This window comes from Mus caroli, chromosome 14 (genome assembly GCF_900094665.2).
Source record: "Mus caroli chromosome 14, CAROLI_EIJ_v1.1, whole genome shotgun sequence".
In the NCBI taxonomy this organism is placed as follows: Eukaryota; Metazoa; Chordata; class Mammalia; order Rodentia; family Muridae; genus Mus; species Mus caroli.
Window position 1 is genome coordinate 94,556,849 of NC_034583.1, and position 9,491 is coordinate 94,566,339.

Consider the following 9,491-nt stretch of genomic DNA (forward strand, 5'->3'; position numbering starts at 1 on the left):
TCACTTTGTAGACCAGGCTGGCCTCGAACTCAGAAATCCACCTGCCTCTGCCTCCCAAGTGCTGGGATTAAAGGCGTGCGCCACCACGCCCGGCAGAAATGTCTTTCTTGAATCATTGTTCTGTTTTATAATTTGACTGCTGGCTTCTGGTTTGGAGCTAAAGAGTCACAGAAAAAGCAAAGTTTGTATTTAACCTCTAATGCCTTTTATAATCAAGTTTATGTGTTTGTCTTGAAACTATCAGGGAAACGCAAAGTCCGACCTTTGGGAAAGAAGGAGTTAACCTGCACGATGCTAACTAGCTGGGCTGGATTCTCACCTGCTCCGGGCAGGAAGGCACCTAAGTCTGTTGGCTGCAGGCAATGGAGTCCCTGAGGGTGTGGGGCGCAGGCGTCTGTGGTCAGAGGCATTGTTTCTTGCCTGTTCTGTGGGACCGAGAAAAGTGAATGGCATTTTATTGAAGTCAGGACTGGAAGCAGAGGGGCAGAAGACATTTCCTAGAGATTTGAAATGATTGCCTAGCTAGAAAACGTGATGAAGAGTGGCTTTAAATTGGTTTTCTAACAAAATTAAAACATCACAGTGACTTTTTTTCCCCCTAATAACCAGAACATAAGCACAGTGCTTAAGGAATGACTACATTTCTCATGAAATAAGAAAGGGCAGGCAAGCAAGCGGTCTTCACCTACCACTTAAGGCTAACAGAACTTTCCAGCCCTATCAGGCAAACATAGTCACCTTCACACCACTATCTGGGGTTCCTCTCAACCCTTATCACTGTATCATTGCCTTTTCAAAGACAGAGATAAGCATCAAGCATGGCCTAACTGCACTCCCCCTTCATTGCTGCCTCTTTCTGCTGTCATATTCTTTAAGGAACTCCTCCCTTTGTCCCTGTTTGGGACTGCCCCCTAGCTTCACTATGCTAAGCACAGTCTATCATTTGTTTTTATTGATCTCTGAATCTTGCACAGCGTCTGGTCTTATCATAGGTATTCAATACATGTGATTCTTAACTGAGGGGTGCTTTTGTTCCTCAGCAGTTAATTGGCAGCGCCTAGAGACACTTTGGGAGGTTCCAGGCCAGAGAGGTAGGGGTTGCTACTGGGGAGAAGTGGTAAGAGATGTTACTAAACATTGTCGTCAGTAATAGTCTCATTTAAGCCTCTTGGGAGGAAGAAGAAATTATACAATCTGAGATAGCATAATGTAAAAGCTGAAAAATCTTAGCTTTTAGTTGGGGCATGACAAAGTTTTTGCTCCAAACAACTTGATTATGTTGCAAGCATGCTCCTGTCTCTACATTGTTTCTCAGAGAAACTTTTACATATACAGTAACATTGAGAGTGAACTTGTAGTAACAGTGACTTCGGATGTGCTGGTGAAATCATTTGGTTTCTAAGTGTGATCAATGTTGGGAATTAGAAGGGAAAAGCTTTGGCTCATGTGGAGCTTTCCTAAGCCTCCCTGTACAACTCTGTGAATTACTTTCAGGTGAATTTCCAAAGAACAGCTCTTTATATAAGGAAGACCAATCCCACAGGAGTGCAGAATGGCTTCTCCTGGTCATTCATAAACGGAACCAAGGAACTTTGAGAATTTTATGTACTAAATGCAGCCATAGTCCCCCCATAAAACTGCAGGGGGAACTGTACTTACACAGGAGAGACTCTGGTTTGTAACTGCATGGAAACACAGCTTTCAAATGACTTCAACTCACCTACTTAGACCAAAGAGGCTGTCAGTTAATTTAACAAACTATCTCTGTTCCCTGATCTTTGGGCCATAAAAATTGTTCATCTGCTCAGTCACAGGCCATTTAATTTTGGATGCATCGTTGCCAGTTGGTTACAGTAATTAGCATTCCCTGTATTGAAGTGGCTTCCCCGAAGCTATGCTAAGTAGGGCTGCACTTTTGTGTGGAAACATAAGCCGGGTTGTGCAAATGAGCCTGGCCACCCATCTTAGAGACAGAAGCCCTAACTACCATCTTCTTGGCTCGGGGTGCCTTCCAGGCCCACCTGCAGATCTTATTTACTGATTATTAATGACAAAAACTGCAGGCAGCTGTACAAGGCACAGCAGGTCCACTCAAAGCTGCAACTCAAAACTATCCTCCGTGGGACTGTAATTTTCTTGAATGACACCTGACTTCATTTTAATTTCTTTCTTTGCTCCAAATGCACTTGTGCTAGAGAAATGCAATAGAAAGTCAATGAGTTCCAGGTTTCGCAGGCAGACTTGCAACATTTGTGGGTGCATCTGTTAGCTTCCTGGCAGAAGTGATGCGTTTGGAGAGGAAATATATGTTTGTGTTTGTTCCAGAGCTGGCACACAGCTTGCAAGGCGATGATTCAGCGGAACCCCTGGAGAGATCCTGGAGAACAAGGTTACCTGGTGGTGCGCTAGTTGCCAGTCTATGGAGATCACATATTATATAGATTTAAATATCTAATTTGATTAAATAAGCGTTAATCTTCAAACCGTGCCAGTGTTTATGGGTGGAAGATCCGGGTTTTCAGCTCAATTTAGAGGCACACAGTATTCTGCATAAAAGTCGGAAAATGAATGGCCTCATTAGGAATTAGATTAGAATAGATTTAGTTATTTGAAATGCCCACATCTGTATTTCAGTTTGTACATCTGTAGTTTTGGTTTCCTGGGAAACCACCATGCAAGACTGGTTCATCATATATTGCTTTATATCCATGGTAGTTCTCTCTCTCTCTCTCTCTCTCTCTCTCTCTCTTTCTTGTCCCCTAACACACAGAACATAGTATTTCACCAGTGGAATTCATTTTGCATGGTTAATTTCCAGATTAATAGGATGAACACCTTGAATGTAATTAAAAGTAAGTTAGGTGGCATTCTCTTATCTGCCTGATGCTAATGGGAAGGCAGGGCTCCAACTCACATCACTTGCTTCCTCTTCTTTTATTGCAAGTTTCAATTGTTCCGATGAATAAAAGCATCTGAAGTTGAAAATTTTTGAGGTGAGGAACTTATAAATTTTATGATGGATTAGCTATTTGCTGTCCTGTTTAAATCACTATGTTCTCTAAGCATAGTGAACTCTTGCTAATTAAAAAATGATCTACATAGTCTAGATAAAATTAATCTTTATTTGCATATGCTTTGAAGTAAAATGAAGTAAACATTACAAATAAGGAAAAGGGCCATTTTCGGCCTTTGTGGATTGTGCATGCTCTTGGTAATTATGTCGGACACGATGCAGGAGAGCAACAAGCTTATTATTGTTGCTACTTGGCTTTATATTTCTTTATAAGCATCTACAAAGGATCATTTTCATAAATGTGAAGACCAGAATAGGAACCAATAAGAACAATGAATGGCAGGAATCAGAGAAAAGGAAAACAACTGGATCTAATTCAAGTAATTTCTTGTATCATTTGTTATTAAACACAAACAAACAAAAAACCAGAAAGGAAGTAAAAAAAATAAAGGAAAGGGAACAGGCCCAGGATCTGCTGCAGAGCAGCCGCAGCAGGAGAATCAGAGAGAGAAAATGCGCTTCAGGACCTTGTCTTAGGGACTGCTTTAAAATGCATCGCAAGAACCAAAGCAGGGGGAAGAAGTGAGACAACTTCTCATTGTCCTTGATGGATTTTGTTATGGTGTCCCTTTAAAATCTTATCAGGACAGAAAGGCTAAGTCTGCCTACAATTGCTGAATTGCTGGCTACGACTATTTTTTTTTTTTTTTTAACAAAATAGTCTTGCTTTTGATAGAGGGGAGAAAGAATGTAAATACTTGTCTAAGAGTATTGTGGAGAACGGCCTTTGGAAGGCTTTATTGACAAGCTCCACCTCAATTATAAATGAAGAGGAAGGCAAAGCGTTTGTCACGGTGTCTTTTTATTGGGGTCTCCCAGCAGGTTACTCTGGTCAATGCCCAGGATGAATCAAGAAAGAGGAATTCAGGCCACTACAATTCTGTACTGAGTTTTATCCTTCTCAATGGAGCAGATAGGTGAGGGATAAGATTCTCTGCAGAGAGAGAGAGAAAGAGAGAGAAAGGCAGAGACCCACAGAGACAGACAGACAGACAGACAGACACACACACAGAAAGAAATAGAGAGAGACAGGCAGACACCCAGACTGAGAGACGAACCAAAAGGGATGCACACAGAGAGAAATAAAGGGAGACAGAGAAAGACAGACACACATAGAAAGACATACAGAAACACCCAGAGACACACACACAGAGAAATAGACAGAGAAAGACATACAGACATACACAGAAAGACATACAGAAATATCCAGAGAAAGACAGAGAGACACACAGAGCAATAGAGAAAGACAGACACACACTGAAAGGCATAAGGACTCACACACAGAGACAGAAAAACACAAAGAGTAATATATATAGAGAGACGGAGAAAGACACACGCAAGGACACACACACACACACACACATTTTGTAACTGATTGCAAGGAACTTTTGTTTTGGCTAAGAGTCCTTTTAGGGGAGTCAGTGAGATCATAAAAAAGGAAACTGTTTTAAGCACCAGAGTTTGGTTATCATGTGGGATAAATGCACATATTTTACTCAGTTTTATGTGTTATAACAATTCACACCTCTGAATGATATCACAACAAATTACACTAAAAACCATAAAACCAAATTTCTGAATCTAGGAAAGAGTCTGATAGGGAGAGTGGGGAGGTTGATAGAGACAGAAGGGAGGGAAGAGGGTGGGAGAGGAGGTAGCTCAGAGTGCACTGCATAGAGGTATAGACCATCCAAGCAACACTTAACTAAGAAAAAAGTGGTGGAGGATTGGATTGGCTGGAGAATTAAGGGCAGCAGTTAAGAGAACTGACTGCTCTTCCAGAGAATGTGGGCTCAATTCTCAGCACCCACATGGAAGCTTGCATCTGTCTTATTCCTCAGTTCCAGGAGTGACACCCTCTTCTGGCCTCTGTGGTGTAGAGACCTACATGAACGCGCAATATCCGCTGTTCACATAAAATAAATATGCTTATTTAAAAATCTAAAAAGTCGGGGGTAGAAGAAGTGATTGGTGACAGTGACTACATCCAATGTGTGGAGGGAAGGTTCTTCTCCTAGCATGGAGAAGAAATTAGCAAGAAAGTAGTCCCCACCCCTACCTCCCAGGATGTATGCAAAATGGCAGCAGCTGGCTGGTATGGGTCCTAGTTCCTGCTGGCTGGTATTGTTCCTAGTTCCGGCTGGCTAGGATGGGTCCTAGTTCTTTGTATACTGATTATGAAGCACTGCTGTTGACAGCAAGAAAGTGAAGGGAGGCTACAAGAGCATTGACTGGACTTTCAAAATCCTCTAAGTCAATACTGACGTCTGCAGCTGGGGAGGGGTCTGAATCTCTGCCAGCTCTCCATGCCAGTGATTGTCAATTCCGGAAGTTATCTTAGGAAGCCGATCGATTTCCCATCATCCTGGCTCTAAGAGACCCCTTGATTCACATTTTTTTTTCTTTCTGTTGTTTTGTTTAGCTCAATTTGTCGTCAACCTCAGCCGGAAAATATTAGTGTTTATTTTGACTCAAGAGAGATCACATTAACGCTATTTTTATTATATTGTTAGTTATTTTGTCATTGTTGCTTTTAATCTCTTACTGAGTCTAATTTGCAAGTTGAACTTTATCAGGGGTTTCTATGTGTACAGGAAAGAATATAATTGCTACTATCCATATTTTTAAACAAATCACTATGAGCTTTAGGATATATTCTAAACAGAAAGAATGAGTGATATCTTTATGTCTAGTACCAAGGTGATTTGGAGCAGGGTAGAAGACATCATTCATACAGAAGCACACTAATGATAATATTTTGTTATATACAAATTTAAAGATATGATCAATCCAAACCAAATGTCTATGATAGATCTGTTTTGGTGCCAGAATTAGAAATATCTGGGGGTGGGGATGGGAGTGGTGGAGAGATGGCTCAGCAGTTAAGACTGTTCTTTGAGGGGACCTGGGTTCAATTCCCAGCACCCACATGGAGGTTCATAGCTGTCTGTGACTACAGTTCTAGGGGATCTGACACCCTCACATAGATATGAGTGCAGATGAATCACCAATGCACATTAAATAAATAAATAAATAAATAAATAAATAAAGGAAAAAAGGAGAAATATCTGGAGTTTATCTTAATCAGGTGTGGTGACACCATGAAGAAGTTTTCACACACAATTCCTTAGAATTAGGAGGCAGCACACACAGGGCTCCTGGCAAGCATCTGGTTAAGTTAGGAGGCAGGAAGAGGGAGGAATGCAGGAGCCAGGACTCTAATTGTGGTTTCTGTGGGCTATGCTAGGCAGGGCAGGGCAAACACTTTAGGATTCCTACTTTGTATACTTTGAGTGGCCATAGGCTGTAAGCTGATCTGTTCAATACCTGGCCTTGAGGCAATTAGAAGCAAAAGATATATTGGTTAGGGTGAGAATTAGCTAAGGGAGGTGCTTTGGAATTCGCTCTTTGGACTAGTTGACCATGAAAGGTGTGTTCTTAAGTAAACTGTTTTCCTTTTTGTAGAAATAGCTAACTGTGAGAAGGCCAGTCTCTTTCCCCATTTTCAAGGAGAGCAAGATGAGAAAGGACCGTGAAACTAAAAACAAAAACAAAAACAAAAACAAAAAATAAGAAAAGAAGAAGAAAAAGAGGAAGAAAACCATACCCTACAGGACTTTGCGTCATACTTTCAAATACTAGTGCTGAGCTGTAAAGACAAAATCTAAATATTGACTGGACATTGGTGTTACATTCAGAAGTAGGACACTGTTGGCAGATGAGTACTCATTTTAAATGTTTGGTTAGATAGAATAATAATTGCAGCTACTTATTGACTCATTGCTCTTAGTCAGGCACTGTTACACACAGTATACACTGTTTAACAGCTTCACAATGTAGGTACCGTTGTCTCCACTGATACAGGAATGAAGAAAAGTGTGCAAGGCTTTAGAGACTTGACTGGTTAATTCACCAAACCCTGGCAGCAGCTCTGACCATACTGGCTAACCTGTGTTCTTTTCAATGGTCACACCTCGTCTTTGAGATTTCACAAAGAAATATAAATGAGGAAAAAAAAGAGATAAATGTAGCACAGATAAAGAGACCATCTGAGGGGTGCTAGTACTGCAAAGAAAGAAGAACTATTTCAGGAAAAGGAAATATTAATTTACTCTGCCAACAACAGAAAAGATATTTGAAAGCAGAAAAACTAAGAAAGATTTGTTAGAATATAAGCAACTTGTTTCCATGGAAACACATGCAGTTTTATGAAAGCCATTACAGTGCCTCCATGTTTTTACCTGTCACTAAAGGTGGCCTCTGTTGAGAGTGGGTTGATTTAAGTGTGGTGCCAGGCAATACAGTAGTACTGAATAGTGATGGCTAGGACCCCAATTCCCAATAACATAGGTTAGAATCCGGTGTCAAACTCTACAGGAGACTGTCTGCCTGTGTTGTGAAGTCAGACATGAGGTCTGAGAGGCAAATGACGCTTCTATAACTATTTCTAGCAAGACCACTTTCAGACAGACAGGAAAAAAAAATCTCAATTAGGGAATAGAAAGAATGTGGGGGAACTTATGAAGAGAAAGAGATGGATTTTCATTCTATTTGAGCAACAGAAAACAAAAAAAAATGGTTTGTTCATAAGACAAAATTTAGCAAAACCATTGAGGAGAAAAGGTGAGAGGAGAAAGAATGAGGACATGGGAGAGAACATGAGCAGCAGCCGAATGTTCTCATCATCATTAAAGACAAAAGGGGACCTCGGCTAAAATAGCAGTAGCAAGGTAATCCATCAGACAAAAGTGCGCACAGTGACAAAGGCTTCTGAAATAGTGGAACTAAGAGGAAGAAGTCACATTTTGACTCCTTACTTTCATTAATCCATTGCTGTTGATCAATATGAATGATGGAATTCATTTTTTCCAACTGTCTTACTGCTATTTAGAGCTGAAGCCAAGTGGTAGGTCAGGTCCCCTCTTTGGGCCACTTTGCATTTTTCATTTTGATAAACTACTCTTTAGAACGTCTTTTTCCACTCAGTCTGGAAGATTGAAATGCCCAACTCTGTTCTCTGAAAGTTTGAGATTTCATATACAGGATATTGGAGAAGAGGGTGTCCAACCTAGTTCTCAATATGGCCTTTAGAAATGTTAGTAATACTCAATATAGACATTCAGACTAATACCAATTTCTTTATTACTGTTATATATGTATGAAGGAATGGTTAACACAACAATATGGGAAATGGCTCTGTGTTGGAGCTAAATCTGAACTTTGTGATAACAGCCACCAAGTCAAACTCAATGCATGGTATTTCATCGATACTTGGGAGATATGAGACCCTGTTTTCACTTTTGCTCAAGTTAGTTAAAGGAATCTAGCTTTCTCATTGTAAATATATACTTCCTTGATATAAACTTGCAAATGATGCTATTGTAAAGATCGTGTGTATATATCTTTTTGGCTTGTTGGAAAATCAATTTCATCAACACATTTTGGAACATGATCTTACCACATACTTTATCCTGATGGCAACCTGCAGGTGAGATAGAATATTCTCCAGTTTATGGAGAAGGAGTCTAAGACTCAAAGAGATTTTAAAACCAGACTGAATCCATAGTGTGGGAAGATTGGCCTGCAACCAACCCAGAGTTGTCTAGTTTCAAATCTTGTTCTATGTTTTGCACATGGACTTTAAAAGGTGGAAAAATGTTGGGACCTGGGACCTTGTTAAACCATAGCTGCTATTTCATTGGCTGTAGGTACAGTGTGCATTTGTACACTGTTAACCTATTTTCTAGGTCTGTTGCTATCCTCGGTTCCTGGCCACAAATCCTCCTTCTCTTGTTAGCAAATACAGTAAGGTCTTGAGTTGTGTTCTTGAATTTTTGGGTCACAAATATGTTTTTGAAAACTTCTTTTATCGGTTAAATATTTCTCCACTACTTATAACTCAGTAACAATTTTGATCATAATGAGATGTTGAATTTTGTCAAGTACTTTGTCATGAATTGATATAAAGATGCTTTGTTCATTGTTTTTTTTTTCAGACACTGAACTAATGTTGAGTGATAGTCATTGAAAATAATACTATTTTGTCTTTCAATTCTAGATGTGATAAATGTATATTTTGTAGAACATTCAGAAGATAAAACATGAAAATGTATGCTGAGGTTTGGTCTGTTGCTATGTATTATAATGCTAAATTCTATACCAGAAGGTCTGGGCCTACAAGTGACTTCTCACATTTACAAGCCTTTGTTTTGCAAACCTTGTTCCTTGATGTAAAACTATTTTTTTTCTTTTTTTTTAAATTACGTATTTTCCTCAATTACATTTCTAATGCTATCCCAAAAGTCCCCCATACCCCCCCACACTTCCCTACCCACCCATTCCCATTCTTTTGGCCCTGGCATTCCCCTGTATTGGGGCATATAAAGTTTGCATGTCCAATGGGCCTCTCTTTCCAGTG